This window comes from Ambystoma mexicanum, chromosome 5p (genome assembly GCF_040938575.1).
Source record: "Ambystoma mexicanum isolate Mex_15411 chromosome 5p, UKY_AmexF1_1, whole genome shotgun sequence".
Lineage (NCBI taxonomy): Eukaryota > Metazoa > Chordata > Amphibia > Caudata > Ambystomatidae > Ambystoma > Ambystoma mexicanum.
The window spans coordinates 132,766,828-132,782,092 of NC_090930.1; the positions used below are offsets into that span (position 1 = coordinate 132,766,828).

Below are 15,265 nucleotides of genomic sequence, written 5' to 3' on the forward strand. Positions count from 1 at the left end.
ATCACTCTGGTTGCAAATGATGCTGCAGGGTTGAAAGCAGCAATACATGGATAATCGTTGCTATATGACTTGCTATTTTATGTTACGGGGATTTATGCTGTGTACTGCTGCCATAAAATAACGCCTATGATTTCATTTTTAGAAGTTGAATACATTTTTTATCGAAATGTCTAATAGGTATGGAGACCCATGAAGCAGAGGTTCATAGATTTGGCTATGATATGAGGGATGACTAAACAATCCAAATGTCATTGCTAGTTTTCTCACTTCCAAGGGTTTTGATATCCGTGATGGGTTAGGCCGTTGATTCTCAATGCAGTGGAGATAATCGAGACGGGGCAAAAATACAGGTCCGGTAAGAGTGGAAAGAAAGCAGGGGAAGGAAGAGATAGTGGAAGAAGGAAATGGAGAAAGCTTGGTTATCTGGCATAAATCAGGGGCTCCAACTGTCGGTATTCCCAATAGCAATGAGTCAGAAAATAGAGAAATGGGCTGGATAACAGAACGTCCGTCCCTTCTGCTCGGTTTAACTCAGAATCTCAGTTATTCAGCCTCAAAGCTATATCTGGCATTCATAATCTGGAAACTGTTAGGAACTCCCTGGAAAACCCCCGGGGACAGAGTCCAATGCAAGGGTTAGCATCTCTTATTGGGATGGTGGTGGCTACCCTACTGGGCACAAAGGTCAGGTGTGTAAGCCCAGGACATCAAGTGATCCCCCCACATTACCTGTGCAGACCCTATCCCACTTGACTGGTCTGACCACACCGCCATCCCATTATCAGTCACCCACTCAACTACGGCCACCAGAGGTCAGGCTAAATTCCCCCTCGCTCACCGCTGCTCATTCAAAACCTTCCCGCTCAAAGAGCTAGAAGCAAACTTTGCATACATCCCTCACCACAGGGAATGTCTCGGGCCTCTTGGAATTATTCAACAACTCTGCTATGAAATTGGTGGATACTCATGCCCCCCTAAAATTCAGCTGGACAAAGACCAAACCATCCGCCCTTGGTACACCACTAAGCTAGCCTCCAACAAACGCTCAATCAGACCCCTGGAGAAACGGGGGCGTAAAAACCACAACCCATGAAAACTCACCAACCTCAAATCTCTCAGCTCAATCTGTAGGATGCAGATTACCGAGGCCAGAACTGCTTACTGTTCCACCATGAGTGTGACAGCCTCTAACAGGAGAAAAGCCCTCTTTGAAGTAGTAAAGCATTGTACCAACCCTTCACCCGACCCAGCGGTACCAGAAACTCAGGAAAAATGCGATGGAATCATCACAAAATCTGAGAGACCATCGAATCAACCTCTCACAGCACCCAGGCACGCACACTGCCCCTGCAGACCGAATTCTCTCCTGTGTCTCTCCCCAGGATCTCTTACAAATGATTGCCTCCCTGAAAACAAATTCTTATCTGACGATATAATCGTGGGCACCAACCATTAAACAAATGACAGGCCAGGAGCACAAAGCGCTCCTCAGCATCATTAATGCTTCCCTCACAGAAGGATCATTCCCGGACATCCTCAATGCTGGTCTCATATAACCTGTTTTGAAAAAAATAAACCTGGCTCCTAACGATCTGCACAACTACTCACCCATTACAAACCTCCGATTTATTGGCAAAATCTTGAACAAAGTAGTTGTCAGAATCGAACAACTTCACTTTCTAAATGACTATCAGTCAGGGTTCTGCCCCAGTGTAGCATCGAGACAGCCTGCATCCAGGTGGTGGATGATACTTTCCAAATCCTGGATAAGGGTGCCTCTTGCCCCCTCGTCCTCCTTGACCTCGCGGCTGCATTCTACGCCTTGGACCACTGTGTCCTTGCTGACAGGATGGTATTCTCTGGGATTGTTCTGAATTGGTTTACCTCTTACCTCTCAGGCATACACCAGGCTGTCTAGATGAACGTGTTGCATTCTACCGACGGGGCCCCACTGGGTTCCCTCCTCTCACCAATCCTTTTTAATCTTTACACAGAGTCTCTGGGCTCTCTCCTCAAAAATCCCAATATAGCCATCCACAAATACGCGGATGATACTCGGTTGTACATGAGGGTAATTAGCATGCAGGACATCATTCATGTCTGAAATTGCCTAGTCATCATCCAGACCTAGATATCGACTGCCTCCCTCAAACTAAACCCATCTAAGACTGAATTTGTCCTCATCAGTCCACCCACTAAAAAACAACTTGTCCAACAATGGCTCAATGATATGTGCCAAGAAGGATTTGATCCACAACTCTCGGACTCAGCAAAATCCTTAGGTTTCACCATTGACAGCAGCCTGTCCTTCCGGAAACACATAAGCAAGAAGGCCCAAATAGCCTGGCTCTGAATCTCTACCCTTTGAAAAATCAAACCCTTTAATGCTGCTGCAGGACTTCCAGACCATAGTGCAGGCCCTTGTGATTTTTCACATCGATGGGGGAAATGCTCTCCCAACAAGGCTACCAGCTGCTCCCTAAAAGCAGTCCATCACGTCTTATTATGGGAGCACAGAAAGTTGACCGAATCTCCCGCATCGTATGCAAACTACATTGACTTCCGCTCCAAGCCAGGATACTGTTCACGACTGCATGCATCATCCACACAGCAGTCATGAGTGGCACACCGGCATGCCTGGCGGTTACGTGTCACATGTCACTTATCTGGAACTCGATCCACAGCTCGGAAAGCTCCCACAATTCTCCAATTCTGCAAATCTCTCAAAACATCCTTCAACTCCTGACCAAGGACTAATTCCAATGGACACATATACTGACGCACAGACCACACATTACTGTGCTACTCTTAAAAGATGTCAGCCCAATGGCAGCTACCCACTATCTGTACAGTGCTCTTCTGCTCTCGAGCTAGGTCTGTGCTTAACGAATAATGGCCTTCAGACCGAGCTACTGCTGGGCGCTCCATTTTCCATGTCAGCAACATGCGAGGGCTAGCGTGATACGCAGAGTGCAGCATCTCACAAACAGAACATCGATTGGGATGGAAAGACCTTCAGCCCAAGACCTCCCCCGCTCATGCCCAGCTGCTGTTGCTTCCCTAATTGAACCACCAGGCTTTCACGCGGGGCTGTGGTGCGATCCTCGGGCAGTACTCCCTCGCAGCCGGGCGAGGGGGATTTTTCAATACTATTTCTGGCCACTGAACGGGATCCATTGAAAGAAGGTCTGAGATGCAACAGGACTCCACGTGCTCTGGCTAATCAGCCGCCTGTGATTGAGCAGGCTGGATTTGAGGTGCTAACCCTAAGTCTTCAGCAGTCCCCTGCCACAGTCCCTCTGTGCCGGAACAGAAGGGAGTGCCCCCTTCCACAGTCCCTCTGTGCCGGAACAGAAGGGAGTGGGGCCTTTTACTATTAGGACCTTTTCTTCTGTGGCTTGAGCCAGACCCTGGGCTGTGAAGGTACATTCAATCTTCCTGGGAATGGCACTGGAAGGGGGTGGCAGTTTTGCAGGACCTATTAAACCGTTATAATCTCTTCTGGGTTGTGGTACCAAGTCCTGTTCTTCAAATCGTCTCTGCCTTGTGGGGCAGCCCCCACTTTTCACTAACTGATATGTGGAGCTTTTCCACTTAATGTTTGTATAGACATCTTCATGGTTGCCGAGAGGCTCGCGTCTTCTGCCTGGTCACAGACCTGAGAGAACCGTACTCTTACTGTCAATGCCGGTCGCCCGTTAATAGAATGTCCTTCACCAATCTGCATGGGTGTCATTTTAGGGGGTGACAAGGGTGTTTGTCCCCCCACCCCAACTATTGTGGCACACCATTTTGTCCCCCTTATTTGGCAGGGGCCCCTTTCCTTTAGATGTCATGCCCCTCCGCCCCCCCAACACTTTCAGCAAAGTTACTCCACTGCCAATCTGCTGTGTTTGTTACGATGCCAGTAATGAGGTTGGTGCTATAAGCGATGGCACAGTTGTGTTCATGCCTTTTGTGTAGACCCAGTGAAAAGCACAATGCACGATCTGAATGTCACCTGGCCTAGTAGGATCGTTGTCTGTCCTCCCTTTTTTCCCCTCCCTTGCCTCGTCGCGCCTTGAAACACTTGTGTATAGGCGCGTTATAAATGCCATATCATATCAATGGTATGTTAGGTGGCACCCTTACGGCCACTTTCTTGCAGGTGTACACGAGTACAGCTTTGACGTGCACTTCACCTACTGGGGACGCAGCTTTGGCTTAGCTTTCCATTATCGAGAGGGGCAGTAGTTACTCATGGTCAGAGCCATGGGCTGCTCTCCGGAATATAACCCTACAGGTCCAAACCACAGATCTTTATAATGCATAATCTGGATGCAGAATCTGTGCCGCGTGGCATGCTGCAACGCTGCTCTCCAGACTTGGGTGGGACGAGGGCAACATGGGTGCTGACTACTCCGCCACTGACATTGGAAGGCAGCGACTGCTTAGATTTCTTAGCTTTGGTGTATTTAATGGTAAACTGGGTGGACTTGGAAGTGAATGCCCCCCTCCTCCTGATTCAATGTGGCTCCAAGACCTTGTTTGAGTATTTCTGATGAAGTGGCACGTGCAGCGCCATGTGCAGCGAGTACAGTAGCCTGGATTATAGGTTTGGACTTCAGGTTGTCCTGTGTGACTCGCATTTTGTCATGGATGGTATCCATGTCCAGCCAGACGGCGAGCACCTGCTTGGAGAGAAGAGTGGTGGATGGGTACAGTAAATTATATATGTTGGACAGAGTAGAGGGAGATGCGGGGGTCTCCCCCTCCTATATATAGAGTGAAACGTGTACTGCGACAGTCCACATTTTTGGCTGTCACAGATAAATCGTCGCAGTGATCACATACATCCGAAGGGAGCAAAGGGGGTTTAATCCCAATCCATATCACGTGAAAATGTTTTCAATTGGAGAAAATGACACAGGCTGTTTTAATTACTCTGTTTGCGCAGATAATGAAAAAAAATGTAGCAAGCACATTTCTTATAATATGCAGCGAAAATAGTACAGAAAAGGTGTGATTCATTTTTGCTCTACTGCAAACGTTTTTATATAATACGGATTGCGACAAAATCAGGTTGCTCCTTTCAATGCTAGGTCAGCATTTGTTCATTTTTTAGCACCACTGCAAATGTTAGTTAATTTGTCCCCGCTTCTTCATTACTCTCTTGGCAATGTTCTCCGCTGCCGACAGCATTGACAGATCCTTCGCCATCCATGGCGTGGGATGAGATGTGAGAATCTGGGATCGTGCACAGCCACTGCAATGTGAACATCGTTCCTGCACAAAGGCTGGGTCCCCTATGAGCAAACAAGAGCCAAACTTTTCAGGTGACAGCTACAGCATATTCCCACCAGGGGGAGCTCCCGCCTAATTAGACTCTGAAATAAAAAATTAAAGTCACTTTATTTGTTTGCCTTTTAGTCATTACGAGTGTGTCGGTCTGGAAGTATGAGTGCCGGTTCCACCGTACTGTTCCCATTTCCGGGCTGCCACAATACAACTCTGCAGGTAACACAGTAACGGCACCCACCCGCAGAGTTTTCACGGAGGCGTGCAGTGCTTCCGTCTCCCATTCCCTCCACGGGAAAGGGAAGTTCCATTTCACAGCGCCTGACTTCCCAATCTGCTGGGACTTGTAATGGTGCAGTGGCAGTAGGAAGTCAGGCACCTGAAAAGTGTTACCGCTGGACTCGTAAGGAGGCTTATAGTTTCAAGTACCCAGTTGGAAGCAGGCCAAAGAACCATGGATGGATGAATAAAATGTGACAATGATTCCCTCTCTCTCACTCGTGAGCAGGGCCGGCCTTAGGGCAGTGCCGGCCCCAGGGTAGAACCACCCTGGGCACCATTGGCCCCCTGCCATGCCAGCTCGGGGGAGTCTATTAAGGGCTCCCCCAAGCTGGCGTGGTGGAAGAGGGCGTGGCAGTCACCCTATTGAAATGTAATGTGCCCTGCTCTTGTTCTGGGCTTTCCAGCATGGAACCAGGGTGCATTTATCAACAATAGGTCACTGATGCTTTTGCATCAGTGCCTATTGCACAGTGATTACCAAGCATCAGTGCCTATTGCACAGTGATTACCTCCCTGCTCTAGCTCGGGAGCGAGGTGGTTTTCCATTAGAATAGGGCGCTGATGCTTTTGCATCAGTGCCTATTGCACAGTGATTACCTCCCTGCTCTAGCTCGGGAGCAGGGTGGTTTTCCATTAGAATAGGGCGCTGATGCTTTTGCATCAGTGCCTATTGCACAGTGATTACCTCCCTGCTCTAGCTCGGGAGCGAGGTGGTTTTCCATTAGAATAGGGCGCTGATGCTTTTGCATCAGTGCCTATTGCACAGTGATTACCTCCCTGCTCTAGCTCGGGAGCGAGGTGGTTTTCCATTAGAAACGGGCGCTGATGCTTTTGCATCAGTGCCTATTGCACAGTGATTACCTCCCTGCTCTAGCTCAGGAGCAAGGTGGTTTTCCATTAGAAAAGGGCACTGATGCATTAGCATTGGCAACCTATTCCAGTGATTAACTCCCTGCTGCAGAGCGGGAGCGGGGAGTTAAAAAAAAAAAAAAGGTTACGCACCCCCAGCATTGACCAGGGGCACATGGGGTGCCACATTTTTGTTTCACTGTCTGTGGTGCTGCCGCCGCTAAGGCCGCCATGCTCCTGAGAACGAGTTTCAATGGGAACATACATGTCATTTGTGTGACAAACAAACCCCTGCACTGCCTATTCGCCAGCATTCAGATGAACCCTCATGCGTGGCCACAATTTTGGTCACCTGTGCACCCTCCATTTGCAGCGCACAGAGGTGCTTGCGCCAGTAGGAGGCTAAGATTTACACCTGTGCTAAAAATGTAGCAAATACTTCGATAATATTGCTACAAGTTTTACTAGAAAACAGACAGTATGTGTACTATGTTTGCTGCCTAACATGAAAAATGTGTTCACTACTCTTCTTTTCATGTTATGCAAGAAACGTCATATTTGGTGCAATGATTTTTTTTTTAGATAATACGGTCTGGGGCAAAAACCTGTTTGCCACATTCAGTATGATGTAAGCAAACTGGTGCTGAATTCTTTTGCATACAGGAAAAGGTTTGATAGCCTGGTGTAAGTGCCAGGCTATTATGTAAGTCTATGCAAAAAGGATGAGCATACTCGTCCTTGGCACTTAAGAGGTTAATCAGTGTTTTGGTATTTTCGATGGACCAATAACTTGGAGCAAATTCTTGACTTGCAACCTGTCCCATGGGTGGTGAAGCGCCACAAACTTGCCCATAGGGACAGGTTGTTGAATATCCAACAACCGTGGTGGGCGTAGGATGGCATAGATACGATGGCAGTGCGTCCACCAGCAAGTGGAAAATAGAGTTGCGCAACTGGCCTCACATAACTTGTTGAATAGCTGATAACATTACGGTAAATAATTGACATAGGAACAGCTACAAAGTGAAAAACAGAATGTTTTCATTTACACAAGATTAACTACTAGACAAATAAAAAACAGAATACTCAACACAAATCTGCAGTCAGAATAAAAACCAAATATCCCCTTAGCGAGACGCTTTGAAGTTGTGAGACACCTGGTGATTTGACACGCACTCTTAATGTGTTTCTGTACATTTGTGTTTGTTCATTTCGTAGCTCATGTCTCAGTTTTGCAGGGTATATCCAGCGCTGTTTATGTTTTATATGAAATGATTTGCTTTCTTCAAAAAAACATTTTTTTTTGCCGCAACATGTTTCGCGGCATACTGGGAATGCTTCATCAGGATCCCAAACTTAAAGGAACAAAAATGTTGTATCCATTGTCCTTCTGAAAGAATCATTCACAAGTCGTCGCTGCATGAAGCACGAGAGTCTGCAGGAAGCTGTTCAGTTGTGTTCTGCTGCTCCATCTCCAGAGCCAACTTCGGCCACGCAATTCGCCTCATAGTAATCATTACTGCCTATTATAATGCCGAAAGGGTACATATACCATTCAAAGCACACATTGCCAAGAAGACCTAAGCAGCATGGTACCAGCTTGTGTTCTTCCACAAGTGGCAACAACCTACGCACAGGAGTCCCAGATGCCACCTCAGCGCCCATGAGAGATATCCAACATGCTGCGGCACACTTTATCACCGGACTAAGAACATTTGACTATATCACTCCCATCCTCAAGAAGCTGCACTTCAAGCAAACATGTTCAAGGCAGCCTGCATCACCTACAAAGCAGTCACATCAGGATAGGGAGGTTTCATCGCAAGAGAATGTGGAATTTCTTTTCCCGAATTTGTCGCAAATATATTGGGGGTGGGGGGGATAAAGGTAGTAATTAAGGCGAGAGAAATGGGGAAAGGCTACAGGGGGATCTCCCCCACCGCATACATTTGAGGTGAAATTGAATCAAATAAAAACAATATTTTGACGAAATCGGTTATGTTGATTTCATCGACCTTCACATCTAAAGCACCACTCTACCTGGTCGAGAATCTCAAAATGTCTGGATACTAGCACATCCCCAGAAGCCACAACATCGCCAGACTGGAAACAACTGCAAGAGGGCAGTTTTTCCTGCTACACACCCAGTCTCTGGACTAAGTTCACAACACAGACATGGCTTGCCTCCTCCATCCTACACTTCGGCATGGACCTAAGCACCTGAAGAGCATCTGGTGAAACATTGACGGCTCTACTGAACCCAACTACTCACCCTCCGGAAATCCCTCCTCCCCTAAGCTTCTAGCTGCTCTGCTACTCCAGCACGTGACTTGGAACCCATGCAGATAGGCAGGCATGTGAACACTACCCAACGGGGTCACGTTTTTATAAAGCTCGCGATGATCATTATTAACTAAACTGCCCGATAGTTATCGCTTCCAAGTTACCTAGTAAAGGGGAGGTCAAACGTATTCTTCCAGGGGGGTCCATTCCTACTTGTACTTATGGGGCAGCAGGGACATGATTCCCTCCATCTTCTAGTGGGGCCATGTAGTGCCCGCTGTTGGTTATGGTGCCTTATTCTGCCCATACCGTCTAATATGTCCAACCAATTCGTCCTTAATGGGGATTATTACAGAGGAAATATGCGCAGGGGGGATTGTTTTATAAAATCTGCCTAGCAGGTCCATATAGGCAATAGTTAAGAAGGGAGCACTACATATACTGCCAATTGGGGATATCCCTGTACACGACTGATGGTGCTCTGGATAGGTGGTGATTGTGCGGGTGCTTCCTGTTCTTTGTACTGTGTTTGGAAGTGATTGTGTAGCCAAGACCTGCTTCTCCTTTCTCCCCATCGCTTAAGCCTCCCCACCCCACAACCATGGCTCACTGCGTCCCTTTGCTCCTCGTGACGTACTTGACCCTGTGCTGAACGTCGGTGAAGTCCAACGCTCCTTCAGACTTTAACATCTTAACTTCTCTCCCACTGCCTTTTCCTCCGCTTTACTTCTAGCCAAACACTACTACTCTGATCTCCTCACCTCCTTTTCCTCTCATCCAGACTCTTTCAGATCAGTAACGTATCCGCTCTCCTCAGCCCTCTGTTCCGGCTCGATCTTCTTCTCTTTCTGCATCTGATCTTGATTCTTAATTTCTAAGGTGACTCCTCTCAGTTCTTCATCTTTATCTCCCCTTCAATCTAGCTCACCTTATGTCCTTTGTTCTTTCCCTTTCTGTGACCGATACGCCCTCTTTTCTATCCGACACTCATCCTACAAGAGCCCCTTCTGATTCTCTCCTTTCCTCCTTAATTCCACATCTTTAATCTTTTCACCTTCCTTATCTCACTATACCCTTCAGTTCTTCCCTGCAACCTTTCACTTTCCCTTTTTCGATCAAACATGCCACATCCCGCCCATTTTCGAAACTCTTCTCTCAACTCTTTCCTTTCCTCGAACTACCGGCGCATTTCACTTCTTCTCCAAACTCAGAGCGTATTGTCTATTCTCAGGGATCTGCTCATCTTAACAATACTTTTCTTCTCCCACTATACCAATCTGGCCTATTACCCATTTCATGGAAACCACCGTCCACGTGGTCTGCCCGTTACACAAAGCAATCTTTCCTCCTGGTTTTTCTGGAATTGTCTCTAGCTTTTGACACTGTTGACCATTCTCTTCTCCTCCACTCCCTCTTACAGCTCAGTTTCAGATGCTCTCTACTCTACTGTTTTAGTTCCCATCTTTCAAAACGTATTGACTCGGTTGCCTGGGCAGGCCAAATTTCTCCACTACTTCCTTCACAACATGGCGTCCCACAGGGCTTGGTTACAGGTCCCCTTTTTTACAGGATTCCTCTTGCCTATATCATGTCATCTTTTGGTCTCTCTGGCGGATTCTCAGCTTTTTCCTGCCTTCACTTATTCCCCGCTCCCCCATATATGCACCCTGCTCTTACTTCCAGACTTCTAGGCATTCAGTCCTGGATGTCTGACCATGGCATGTGAAAAGGCTGCTGAAGTAAATACATATGTCACAGCATCTGCCTGTGAATGGGTGTAAGGTATGCGTCATCCAGTGCACGGCTACACCACTTGCAGTCATATATGACCGTCCTGCAGTGATTCATATGGAATATTCTTTTGCACTGAGTCCTTCAAACAAGGCTCTTTCCATGGAAACTCCAGAATTCCTCTCTTTCCCCCTCCACTAATTGGCTTTGCACACATGATGATCACGCTACACCCAAATCCCCCAACATTCTCTGTTTTCTGTTCGTCTACACTCCCTGCCCGCCCCATTGCTCTCGCCCCATGATCCGCATGACCCTTACTGAACACTCTCTACACCCCCATTGCACTATTAGTCTCTGAGCCGAATACAAGTGGGTGCCCCCACGGAATGCGCAAATACCGCACGGCACCAATATTAAATCTCTGCCCTTGCCAAGCCCCCAGTCTGCTTCACCCCCACAGAATCCTCTTACCTTTATACACCTCATCTGGTCCCTTGCCTCCCTTTCTCCCTCTCTCCATGGCCACCATCTCACCATTGTTCCCGCCCCTCAGTTCCTCGATGCAATTCATGCACGGCCTTCTCAGTCCTTTCTCACTCTCTGTTTCTCTGGTCTCACTTCCGGGCTGTGGACGTCTGCACTGATGCTGACCCTAGTTTCCTCTCCCGGTCTCCTTATGTGTATTCACTTTTTCCTAATGAGGCCGCCTTGCGCAATCACTGTACTCTACTTTCAGAAAACATTTTGTACAATAATCACTGCGGAACAGTGTTGCAGTCCTCAATCACAAGGAAAAGCAAAAGAGATGATGGCTGGAAGGTTTAGAATTAATCTTAACCTCTGGCATTGCTCTGGGCAACCCTCCAGACCATCGTTCTTCACCTGCCAAGCCATTACAAAAGGGTAAAGACTCCTTTTCCTCTCTCACAAAGGTATTCCAGTATGTGCAGAGTTAAATTCAAGTGGGTCAGCACAGAGATCTTTAGCTGGTGGCATGGCAAGCTATGGCTTGCCTGTAATTCTGCAAACACATGTAGGGCACTGCAGAACTAGTTTAAAGAGCTGCTGTTCTGTACCACACCAAGGACGGCATCTAGAGGCTCCTAGTGGCTTATAAAATGCATCACCACACGGTAAAGGGCACTGCGGAAGCCAGCAACATGTATAGCACGACTAATAAGCCCTGCGGTTGCCTGGAAACCAATCTCACTTAAACTATGGGAGACACCAGGGTTACTTTGGTAACGCAGCAGGGGGATATGACCTGGACTTTTACACTTTTATAATAACATTTTTATAATACAATTGTAAAGGCATCTATCTTGGCCAATCAGATATGTTAATCCATAAGCTTCAGATTCTGCAAAACGCTGCCGCCAGATTGACTCTCAATACGCCTGGGCTTTCCCACTCATATGACCTCTCCAATGCCTTCACTGGTTGCCAGTTAAAGCTAGGGTAAATTTTAAGATCTTATGCCCGGTCCACCGTGCTATTCACTCTGTGGGAGCACAATATCTTCAATCTAAGGTTTCCCTCTACCAACCAGAAAGGGCACTCCACAATGCCAACCAATTTCTGCTGTATGTCCCTCGTTTTAAGCTCGCCCGGGCTGGCGGCAGAGCGTTTTCTGTGCTGGGCCCATCATTATGGAATGCTCTGCCGCAGCATCTTAGGAGCATCCATGTCCTATCCAGCTTTCGTAAACAACTCAAAACACTTCTGTTTTAGAGTGGGTTGCTTCCCCTCTTCCTCTCTGCTCCTTTCAGCGCTCCACAAGTATCCTTACATTACAATACAACAAACCCTCGTGGACTGCTTGCATAGAGCAAGTCGAAATTTTCAATTTCACACAGAGCCGTCAAAATCAATCCTATTAAATATTTTTGATGTTCATTTCTTAAAACATTGTCTTTTAGTTAAACCATCCAGATATCACCATATATTCATAAAACAACTGTACATTTAAAAACACATAATACAAAACCAATCTCAAGTGCAGTGTGCAAGTTAAAGTGTGTACGTATTAAAGTGCTTCCAATTTGATCCCCATCATCTTGTGTAAATATTGCAATTAGTTAACAGATCTTTTTATAGATCTAGTATCTCTAACAGTGCCCAACATGCTTAATTCCTTTATCTTCAGTTCTAATCTACGGAACTTCTTCAGGGGCTCGATGCTCACTTATAAAGAGCTATGATATCAGTTATAATAAGTAGCCTTTTTTCTTTTCTATTTACATTTTTCTAAGTATACTTCTCTGTGCTACTGGGAGGCACAGATTCTATGGTGCTTCTTTTTACCGTACCTTTGCACGATCATTGCACTTTTCAACTAGACATACATAGGCTTTACCTAATGCAATCTTTAGTATTGCTTATTTCTCTTCCTATATACGACTTAGCCTGATATTATTTACATCTAGGCTATATATTCCATATTAGTTCGTCCTGCATTGTAGCATGATCTTCAAATTCGTTGTCTGCCTCTTGTAACTCTCTGTGGGTATCATTTTATAAACAGTCTGAGTGTGCTTCTCTCAATAGTTATCTCAATTATACGGCTGCTTAAGACGGCCATGTTATGTCTTCAATCCTCATGGCCCTCGTCCAGTTGTTGGATAAAAACGATCATCTGCCCAAAGCGAAAACGACCTATTAGTCATATGGTCTTAGTCTGTGGTTAATATAACCCCTGGGGGACCTGTATGTCTGGATATAAGTGATAGACTTACTCGATTTTTAGCTGTGTCGTTCCTGACTGCATGTCTCCTTTCGGCATCGGCTTCTCGCTTACCCGATCCGCTACACAGAATTTTCACCTGGCGCGCTTGGTTTCCCTAGGTTACCTTATCACGTGTCAAGGGGCGATTCAATTTCTCCATCGCCATCTAACTTGGACACCATATTTTAACAGTTTTCTTCTGTTAGTGTCATGACGCGCACGCCATGGAAACTATGGAGACAATGGAAGAAGGGCTGATTCCATTCTACACCCGGCGGTCTAGTCTTCCACGCGCCCTCGCACGTCATGACGCATTCATATAGGCGTCACACACGGAAGTCGAGGCGTTGCAACCTTGCTTTTCCGCTAGGTTCTCACGCTGTGTTTTCTCCGCACTTGTTCCGCCTGTGCCTCCTTTTGTTTTCCTACTTGACCGCCCGCTTGTGCTGCTCGCTCGATTCCGAGCCTCTCCCCTTCCGGCTCGGCTTCCTGTATTCCTGCCTCTCTCGAGCAGCCTCTTTCCCCTTTGCTTGGCTCGAGTATTTTCCTTCGTTCCTCCTGTCCTGTTTGCTTCCAGTTCGCGTGCTGCTGTCTTGGTACGCTCCTTTCCCTCTGCAGCCTTCAGCTCTCCCTCTTCTACCCTCGGTGCAATATCCTTCCTGTCCACCGCTCCTGTTACCCAGGCTGAAACTCTTCCTTCCACCGCCAGTATTGCCTTCTGGGAATCGGAGTCCACTCTTCTCACTACAACGGCAAGCCTTCCTCTCAAAGCATCTGTAGTGCTGTCAACATCCCAGCACACCAGGGTTTTTTAGCTACGCTTTTCCCTGGTTTTGGGGGCAGGCTCCCTGAGGGCCCCCTTTGCCTAGCTGTCTGCCAGCTGGCAAGGTGGCCTCCGGTGGAGCTCGTCCTAAACTCACTAAGAAAGGACTGGACCACTGGAGAGAAAGAAGAGCCATTCATACGGACAGTTCCTCTGAAGAACCCAGTACAGGTGAGGAGGAGGAGGAGGGAACTAAAGAGGGCATTTCTCAAGTACACAATATTTCATTGCATGACAGTTATTTACAGATGGGCTACAGAAAATGTAGCTATTATATATATTCTTATGACTGTGGGTTCTTAATTTGCATTCATTGTTTATTCCCCATTGTAACTCTAATTCATATCTATATTCTTCATGGAATTAGAATACAATTTTTACTTGTTAAATCACAGTGATATAAGGGCGCTCTCTATATATAAATATAGATACTACTTCATGTGGTCGGGTATGCTGTGAGTGCACTCATTTTTTAGAGCTCCTCATTCGTGGTTCAGTGGCTGTCTTCTATTTCCAATCTCCTATAGCTTGCTCTGTTCTATCGTTGTCATGACTACTATTATAGGCTTCGAGGGGAGGAGGAAAGGTGCGATATCCCATTCTACTCAACTCTTGTTTTGACTTTTTTGGGCCTTAATCGATTCATCTAAGTCTTATATTTCATTTGTAATTTTCTTCAGGTAGGTATCTCGCAAAAAATATTTTGCATACTGCCTGCTGTACCTCAAACAAGTTATGTCTTCAAGCTGCCGTTGTGTTTGCATATCATCTGCCCTTCACTCATTCTATAGTGTTTACTATTTTAATCCTTTTAAGGTCGAAGCATAAACTATTATTTAGGCTCTTCTCTCGGTCAGCCTTATAATTTTATCTTGTGCCATTCGATATTTTCATTCAACCCGATCTGGTCACATCTAGTAAGGAACATCAGTTCTTGTTCTTTCTTATAGCAGCTGGTCTTTATCTGCATTTGGGTCCTTGCTTCTTATTAGTCTGTCTAACACGGTCCTTTTTATTTCTTCACAGCCGTGTCCTAATCTTCAGAAATGGTCTACTACCGGTGCTTCTTTTATTTAATTTCGGATACAGCTCTTATGTTCACTAACCCGTGTTTTTATTTTTCTTATAGTCTTTCCTATATACAACTTTGGGCAGGGACACCAGATGGAATATATTACCATTTCTTTAATTGCAGTTTGTTAATGATGTTTGAATCCACTTAGTCTTCATACCTATGTCAACCTCCTTTGCTCCTTCCGTAGTGGCATGACATTTACATTTACCACACGATA

General features: G+C 46.3%; 1 protein-coding gene across 1 annotated transcript in view; it reads right to left on the reverse strand.

Moving 5' to 3' along the window:
* The window catches only part of LOC138480784 (adrenodoxin-like), a 364,929-nt gene that overhangs the window by 99,414 nt on the left and 250,250 nt on the right, over nucleotides 1-15,265 (reverse strand). The gene's annotated exons all lie outside the window — the stretch shown is intronic.